Source organism: Gadus macrocephalus, chromosome 18 (assembly GCF_031168955.1).
Source record: "Gadus macrocephalus chromosome 18, ASM3116895v1".
Lineage (NCBI taxonomy): Eukaryota > Metazoa > Chordata > Actinopteri > Gadiformes > Gadidae > Gadus > Gadus macrocephalus.
In genome coordinates this window covers 12855006-12863364 of record NC_082399.1, presented here as the reverse complement: position 1 = coordinate 12863364, position 8359 = coordinate 12855006, and positions in this window count along the sequence as shown.

The window sequence follows — 8359 nt, the reverse complement described above, 5'->3', positions numbered from 1 at the left end:
CCCGGAGGACTTGACCGCTAACCAGAATGAGCTTTTCAGAGCCGGGTTTTCTTGATGGCCGGTCAATTTACTGTTGCGAAATACACCGGCAGTGTCAATGAAACACCATTAGGCAGAGCCTCTCAGACTTGGCCTTATCCCGGGCATTAGCTCAAACGCAGGAATAAGAATGCTGTTAAGATCTGAGCGCCTCCAGCCAGTCCGTGGCCGCCCCTCCTGAATAGTAAATCATGTTTACACGGCGCTTGGCCGCCGGCCTATGAGGTCATCATTCCAATCAAACGTGAGCATACAGGCAGACGGAGCATGTTTAACGCTTGGTCGCATCCCCTCCTCCTCCCTCTGTTGGCTCCCGACCCCCCCCCCCCCCCCCCCCCTCCACCACCACCACTTCCTTCTCCTGAGGGAGATCCGGCTCTCTGACACCCAAGGACGGTGACATTGAGGATCACCGCAGGGTGCCTCCGGGGGAGAGAAAGGGAGAGGAAGGGAGAAGGGGGGAGAGACAGATCGAGGGAGAAGGGGGGGAACAGAAAGAGAGAGAGGGGGGAGAGAAGAGAGAGGTTCTAGAGGTTGGGAGAGAGATGTTCAGAGGGGTAGGGGTCGTCTGAAAGAGGGAGGGACTCTGAGAGGGAGAGAGAATGGGAGAGAGAAAGTCAGAGAGAGGGAGACAGTCAAAGACAGAGGGAGTCAGAGAGAGAGAGGGAGAGAAGTCGCAAGTGATGGCAGCAGATATCGTAAAAAACTCAGCGGACATATTGTTCATCCCGACCAGCTTGCGTCTGTGTTTGTCCCTTTCAACCTCTTCCAACTCTCTCCTCGTCCTCTCTCTCATCACTGTCCCTTCGCTCTCTCTCCTCTCTCTCCTCCTCTTCCCCTCCATCCTCACTCCTCTCTCTCCCCCTCTCTCCCTCCTCTCTCTCCTCCTCTCTCTCCTCCTCTCCCCCACCTTCTCTCTCTCCTCCTCACTCCTCTCTCTCCTCCTCTCTCTCCCCCTCTCTCCCTCCTCTCTCTCCTCCTCCCCCCTCCTCCCCTCTTCCTCCCCCCCTCTCTCCTCCTGTCTCTGGGAGGAGGAGAGAGGGGGACAGGTGGCAGTCTGCCGCTCTGGCACTTGTCACGCTGCATGTCTGCTTCTCAGCGTATTAATCTTTCAGTCTGCCTCTGAGCTTGTGGGCCCATATCTATGAATACATACTTCACTTAGGCCTGCTTCCTCTTTATGGTTGGGATTCAGCTTTTTATCAGCTATAAATACAGCCAGCTCCCCCACTGAGACCTGATGCAGAGACGAAGACTGTCCTATTATGTTCTCTTTCTATTTTGGTCTGTTCCATTGTATTCGATCTGTTATAGGTGATTTTCTTTCTGGCTATATTGTGTTATGATATATTATATTTTACTGGTCTCTATTAGATTCTGTTCCATTCTACTCTTGTCTGTTATTCTATTCTGCTAGGTTATTCACTATCGTATTGTACTTTTTGCTCTGTTCTGTTTCTTTCGAGACTGTCTGTTCTATTCTATTTCATTGTGTTCTGCTGCAGTGAAGAGGGTGGTGGTGTCTCTGTCGTCAGAGAGAGAGAGAGAGAGAGAGAGAGAGAGAGAGAGAGAGAGAGAGAGAGAGAGAGAGAGAGAGAGAGAGAGAGAGAGAGAGAGAGAGAGAGAGAGAGAGAGAGAGAGAGAGAGAGAGAGAGAGAGAGAACTCTAGAACCACTAGGACTCTCAGGTCCCAGGAGAGTTAACTTCCAAGGCATCATGGGGACACGTCAAAACAAAGTCACCTTGTTTACCTGCCCAGGATCAAAGAGGCAGACTGTTACTTTACTACTTATTATATTACCTACAGAAAATTTAACATAAATGTAACTTTCTTGTTTATAATTAGGATCAGAGTAAGACAACATGTCTATTTTTGGCTTCAGATCTGCCAAAGTACCGTCCCCTGACTGATAAAGCAGTGATGTGTGATGCATTGATTTCAGATCTGATTGCCTTCATTGATTGGAATTAGTTTAGTTCAGAGGCCTTCCATCAAAGCGGCATGCGAGCATGTGGGTGAGTGTGAGTGTGTGTGTGTGTGTCTGTGGGTGTTTGTGTGTGTGTGTGTGTGTGTGTGTGTGTGTGTGTGTGTGTGTGTGTGTGTGTGTGTGTGTGTGTGTGTGTGTATGTGTGTGTGTGTGTGTGTGTGTGTGTGTGTGTGTGTGTGTGTGTGTGTGTGTGTGTGTGTGTGTGTGTGTGTGTGTGTGTGTGTGTGGGGGGGGGGGGGGGGGGGGGGGGGGGGGGGGGGGGGGTGGGGTGAGTGTGTGAGTGTGTGCATGTTAGTGGGTGTGCCTCATGTAAACATCTTGCCCTCTGAACCAAAGAGCTTCTATACCTCCTTAACCTTAGACCTCCTTAACCTTAGACCTCCTTCACCCTCTCAAGCCATCTATTTTGAGTTTCCTCCTTGAGTTCATTTCTTTTCCATCTTCCCTCGTCATCAACTAAAATGAAATGTGTGTGTCCTCCCTCCTTATGCTATGCCTTTTCGAGAGACGAATCTAATCCCATTAAGTCTGCTGCCGCTGGAACTACTCTGCGTCCTGCTAACGAGGAAATCCCTGAACCAAGTCAGGAGATGAGGCTTAGCGGCCCGGCCCTCCGCTCGCTAAACCTGCCGCCCACATGGTCGTTACTTCTATATATAACCCCCGCGGGGAGGCTGGTAATGGCCGTGCATAAATAGCTGCGTGTTTAAATCGAAGTAGCGTGCGCACGGGAAAGTGGAGGAGAAACGGCGGGACGATAATTACCGCGGGTGACGAGCCGTCTGGACATCAGCCCTCCTGCTTCGACGGTTTACCGGCCCCGAACCCTCAGAGCCACTAGTACTGCAGTACTGTGTGGCATTACTACAACACACTCCCATGTAGCCTCTAGTGACGACAGACTACATGTGTTTGTGAACCGACTGGAGTCGAGTCGGTTCTTGTCTGTTTTTTCTACCTACCTGAACCCTGGCACTAAGTCACTACACAGAAGACACTACTGCAATACCCGTGTAGCATTACTATCAGCCACACACGCCTCCCTCAAGTCGAGTGTCTCCCCTCCTCTGGCTCAGGACCCCACCTGGGCTCAGGACCTTACCCACCTGGGCACGTCCCGTGTGCAGAGGGAACATTGCTGACTCATAACCTTTAGTTATTTGATGGTTTGCTTTGATACCAATAAAGAATGTAAAACGTAAAACCTTTTTTTTATGGATCAAATAGGAGGTGTTGACCCCTGGCGCTCTCTTTTTCCACTTGGTCAATCCTTCTCCTTCTTTTCCCCAGTCCCACCACTCATACAGCAGAATAGACTATTTTTTTATTGATAGAAACCTTCTTCCCTTTGTCACAAATGTAGATTATTCAACCATAGTTGAATCTGATCACGCCCCAGTTTTACTAGATCTTTGGTTTCCTCCTAACAATTCGGATCGCCCTCCTTGGAAATTAGACAAAACCTTACTGGCTGACAGTTCATTTTGTGATTTGATAAACAAAGAAATTGATAACTTTATAGAATCCAATAAAAAAGATAACATCTCCTCCTCATTGCTTTGGGAGACACTGAAGGCTGTGATCAGAGGTGAGATTATATCATACTCAGCAAGAATCAATAAGATGCGTAGATTTGAACAAGACCAGCTTATTAAATCAATAAGCACAGTAGACTCTCAGTACTCTACGTCTCCATCCCCTGAACTCTATAAAAAAAAGCTTGACCTTCAAACTCAATACAACCTGTTGTCAACCGGTAAAACAGAAAAAATGTTGTTAAAATCACGTGGATATGCCTATGAGCATGGAGAAAAAGCTGGCCGTCTTTTAGCACACCAACTTAAGTCCCAATCTGTTTCTCAACAAATCTCACAAATAAGGAAACCAAATGGTGATTTAACTATTGACCCGGGAGAAATTAATGAAACATTCACCTTATTTTATTCTAACCTGTATACATCAGAGGCGACCAGTGATAGAACTGATATGGAACATTTCTTTTGCGATCTCGAGGCTCCTTCCATAAAGGTAACGGATAAGACAAAGACCGAACTCCCATTGCAACTGTCTGAAATTATTAACGCAATAATGGCAATGCAAAGTGGTAAGACACCTGGCCCCGACGGCTATCCAATAGAATTTTTTAAGACTTTTTCTAAGAAACTATCCCCAATTCTTCTTGAAATGTTTATGGATTCTATATCCCGTGGGTCATTACCACAAACACTCACTGAGGCATCGATTATTCTCCTGCTTAAGCCAGGTAAAGAGAATACAGAATGTGGTTCATATCGACCCATCTCCCTCCTAAACAGTGACGTGAAGATCCTAGCTAAAACTCTTGCCCTACGCCTAGAAACCACAATGACTGATGTGATCTCTGCTGACCAAACCGGTTTCATTTTGGGTCGACACTCATTTACAAATATCAGACGGCTTTTGAATATTATTCACTCCCCTGCGTCCAGTGAGGTACCTGAGGTGGTCATCTCGCTGGACGCAGAGAAAGCTTTTGACAGGGTTGAGTGGGAATATTTATTCACGTGTTTAAAGAAATTTGGGTATGGTCCAAATTTTATCTCATGGATTAAACTTCTTTACAGCTCACCCAAGGCCTCTGTGATTACAAACGGCAGGCAATCACAGTACTTCACCCTGTCGAGAGCGACCCGTCAGGGTTGTCCAATTAGTCCACTGTTATTTGCCTTGGCCATAGAGCCCTTATCCATCTCACTCAAATCATTGCCATCAATAAGTGGAATTTTTAGAGGAGGAGAAGAGCATAGACTAAGTTTATATGCCGATGATTTACTATTATTTGTCTCGGACCCCATTCTTAGTGTACCTCATATCCTCCATGCTCTGTTAAGATTTGGTAAATTCTCCGGGTATAAACTGAACTTTAGTAAAAGTGAATGCTACCCTGTTAACAACTTGGCTCTTCAAATTCAGGAGAATGTTTTACCGTTTAAAATGTCTAGAAACGGCTTTAAATATTTGGGAGATATGAAACATAACTAGAGATATGAAAAACCTCTATCGGGAAAATTTTACTCCTCTACTTGATAAAGTCAAATTAGATCTAAAGAAATGGAGAACACTCCACTTGTCCTTGGCAGGTAAAGTGAATTGCATCAAGATGAGTGTGCTCCCCAAATTCCTCTACCTGTTTCAATGTATCCCACTCTACCTTCCTAGGTCTTTCTTTAAAGGTATTGATAGCGCTTTTATTACTTTTATTTGGAATGGCAAGAACCCTAGGGTACGTTTAGAGCTTCTACAGAGGCCTAAATTACAGGGAGGCCTAGCTCTTCCTAATCTGTTCTACTACTACTGGGCTGCAAATGTTCAAAAAATAATGTTTTGGCTTCATACTCCAGATACAGACTGGTGCCACTATGAGGCTACATCATGCATCTCATCATCTCTCACGGCTCTGGTCACTTCCAGTTTCCCCGTTTCTATTTCCCAGTTCACAAACAACCCAATTGTCATCAATACTTTGAAGATCTGGTTTCAATTGAGACGGTACTTTGGTTTCAAACAAATTCTTAGCTTAAGCCCTATATGCAATAACCACCTCTTCCCCCCAGCTAAAATAGACGCTACATTCTCTTTTTGGCGAAGACAAGGCATTTCTAAATTTAAAGATATGTACATAAATTGTGTATTTGCCAGCTTTAACGACTTATCACAAAAATGTGGCCTTCCTCGATCTAGCCTATTTCGATATTTTCAAGCACGCCACTTCCTTAAGAGCCATGACCCCAACTTTCCAATTCTCTCTTCAATGTCTGACTTAGATGATATGCTAGAATCCCCGTTTAATTCAAAAAGGCTCACTTCTAGATTACATGACTGTATAGCTTCTCTTAAAACCATAACCATCGCAAAGATAAGGGCAGACTGGGCAGATGAATTGGGGGAAGACATGGATGATGACATGTGGAACTGTGCTTTACAAAGAGTGAATGACAGAACTTCTTGTGCAAAATTAAGTATAATACAATTTAAAGTTCTACACCGGACTCACTTTTCCAAAGCAAGACTAGCTAAAATATATCCTAATTCAGATGCTAGTTGTAACAGATGCCATCACACCCCTGCCAACTTAACCCATATGTTTTGGTCATGCCCTGCTCTGGTCACTTACTGGTCTATGATCTTTAAAACAATATCTGAGGCGCTCAACACTGATTTCCAACCCAATGCAGCAGTAGCTATATTTGGTATCACAGACTGAAGACATTCTATAGTAAGGAAAAGTTATAAAAACATTTTGGCCTTTGTGACTCTGCTTGCACGCAGAAGAATATTATTACATTGGAAATCAAAAAACCCTCCCAAAGTGTCTTTGTGGATGTGTGACCTGATGCACTTTATACAATTAGAGAAAATTAAATACTCACTTAGGGGGTCAAGGGACAAATTCTACTCCACCTGGGATCCGGTTTTGAAATACATAGGGAAACTCAAAACTATACCTGATACCCCATAGCATATTTCTTGCACTAGGACCCTATATCAAGTAGCGTACAGTATTTATTTATTTATTTTTATTTATTTTTTTCTATTTTTATTTTTTACCTATTATCTTCTTTTTTTTGTTATTCTAGGTGTGTGTACTACATGTTCAAGTGGGTGGGGTGGGTGGGATGTTGTTTGTATGTGTATGTAAAAAAAAAAAAAAAAAACTATGGATATGCCTGTTAAAATGTATGCTCAGTGTATTCTGTGTTCATATACTTTTCCAAATAAAAGAATTATCAAAAAAAAAAAAAGGCCCTGTACATACAAACAGACTAACTTGTGATCCATGGCCACGAGCCGAAAAAACGAGTCTGTTGGAGGAGCCCACAGGGTCATGAGGGCTGATGTGTTTCCCACTGCTGTCAGCTGCCCTCAGCAGTGGCCTGGAGGAGATCACAGTACAGGAAGGGAGGAGAAAGAGACACGGGGAGCAGGGAGGAGTCAAACACAGACCAGGAAACAACAGGGGGCCGAGAGAGCAGCAGCACAGTAGGAGAGAAGTGGAGGAGGAGATGAGGAGAGCAGAGAGCAGAGAGGAGGAAGCAGGAGAAAACAGAAGAGGAAAGGGAGATGGGTTGAAGTCAGGGGAGGAGGATGAGGAGGAGTAGACAGGCCTAGGAGACAATAGGAAGAGAAAGGACAAAAGTCGAGAGGAGGAGGGGGGATAAGTTGGGAACAGACAGCTTCCACAGACTGTTAGACCAGAAGAGACAGACAGCACCTTCTGTCGTAAAACATGTGTTACTACAACTGCTTTGGCTCATTTCATGCTGTGAATTGGCATTTATTTGAACCAATCAAGGGGAGGAGAGGAGTTTTTTTTTATTCTCTTTAACATGGATATGACAGAGAGGCTGTAAAGTATTTCCTGAAACAATGGTATACGACAACATGTCCTCACATATTTACAGATCAATATAAAAGATACAGGTGGGTTTGAATTTGAAGCCTTTCACAGTAGGCCTAACCTTTCAAACATGTCAAGAGTCACTTCTCGTAATTTATTACAATTAACAAAAGGTTGTGTTTTTATTAATCTGCCCACCATGGAAAATAACCTTCATATTGTAACTTACAACTTCAAATTGTATCTGTCAATGGGGATAATGTCTCTCTCAAACACACAAATAAACTCACACACAAACACACACACAAACACACACACAAACACAAACACAAATGCATCCGCACACACACACACACACACACACACACACACACACACACACACACACACACACACACACACACTCTTCTCTCTTCTGTTGTCCATCGAGTCCGATGATGACGTCCATCTTTGTCTTTTACCGGTGAGTTCTCTGATGGCTAAATAGCCCAATCCTGGATCCACAGGCTCTGTTGCAGGTAGGGCATGTATACATGGTATTGGTGTTGCTGGCAGTCATGGGTGTGGGTGTGTTTCTCCTGAGCCTTCTTTGATGTCTTCTGGCAGTCCTTTCTTCCTCCAATGTATTGGTCCCATCTAGACACAGCTGCCGCCAGGTGTTGCGGTCAGCAGCCATGTTCTCCAGGTCTCCAGGTTTTATTTTGCACTTTTTAAGCGCCACTTTCATCTGGTCTTTAAAGCGTTTCTTTGGACCTCCAGCAGAGCGCTGGCCTTGGTGTAGCTGGCCATATAACACTCTGCGGGGCAGACGGTTGTAGGGCATCCTTGTCACATGCCCCAGCCAACGCAGTTGGTGCCGAGTGATTGTGGCCTCAATACTTTGGCAGCCTGTCCTCCGAAGGATCTCAGTGTGCGGCACTCGGTCACGCCAAGTGATTCCTAGGATGCGCTGCAG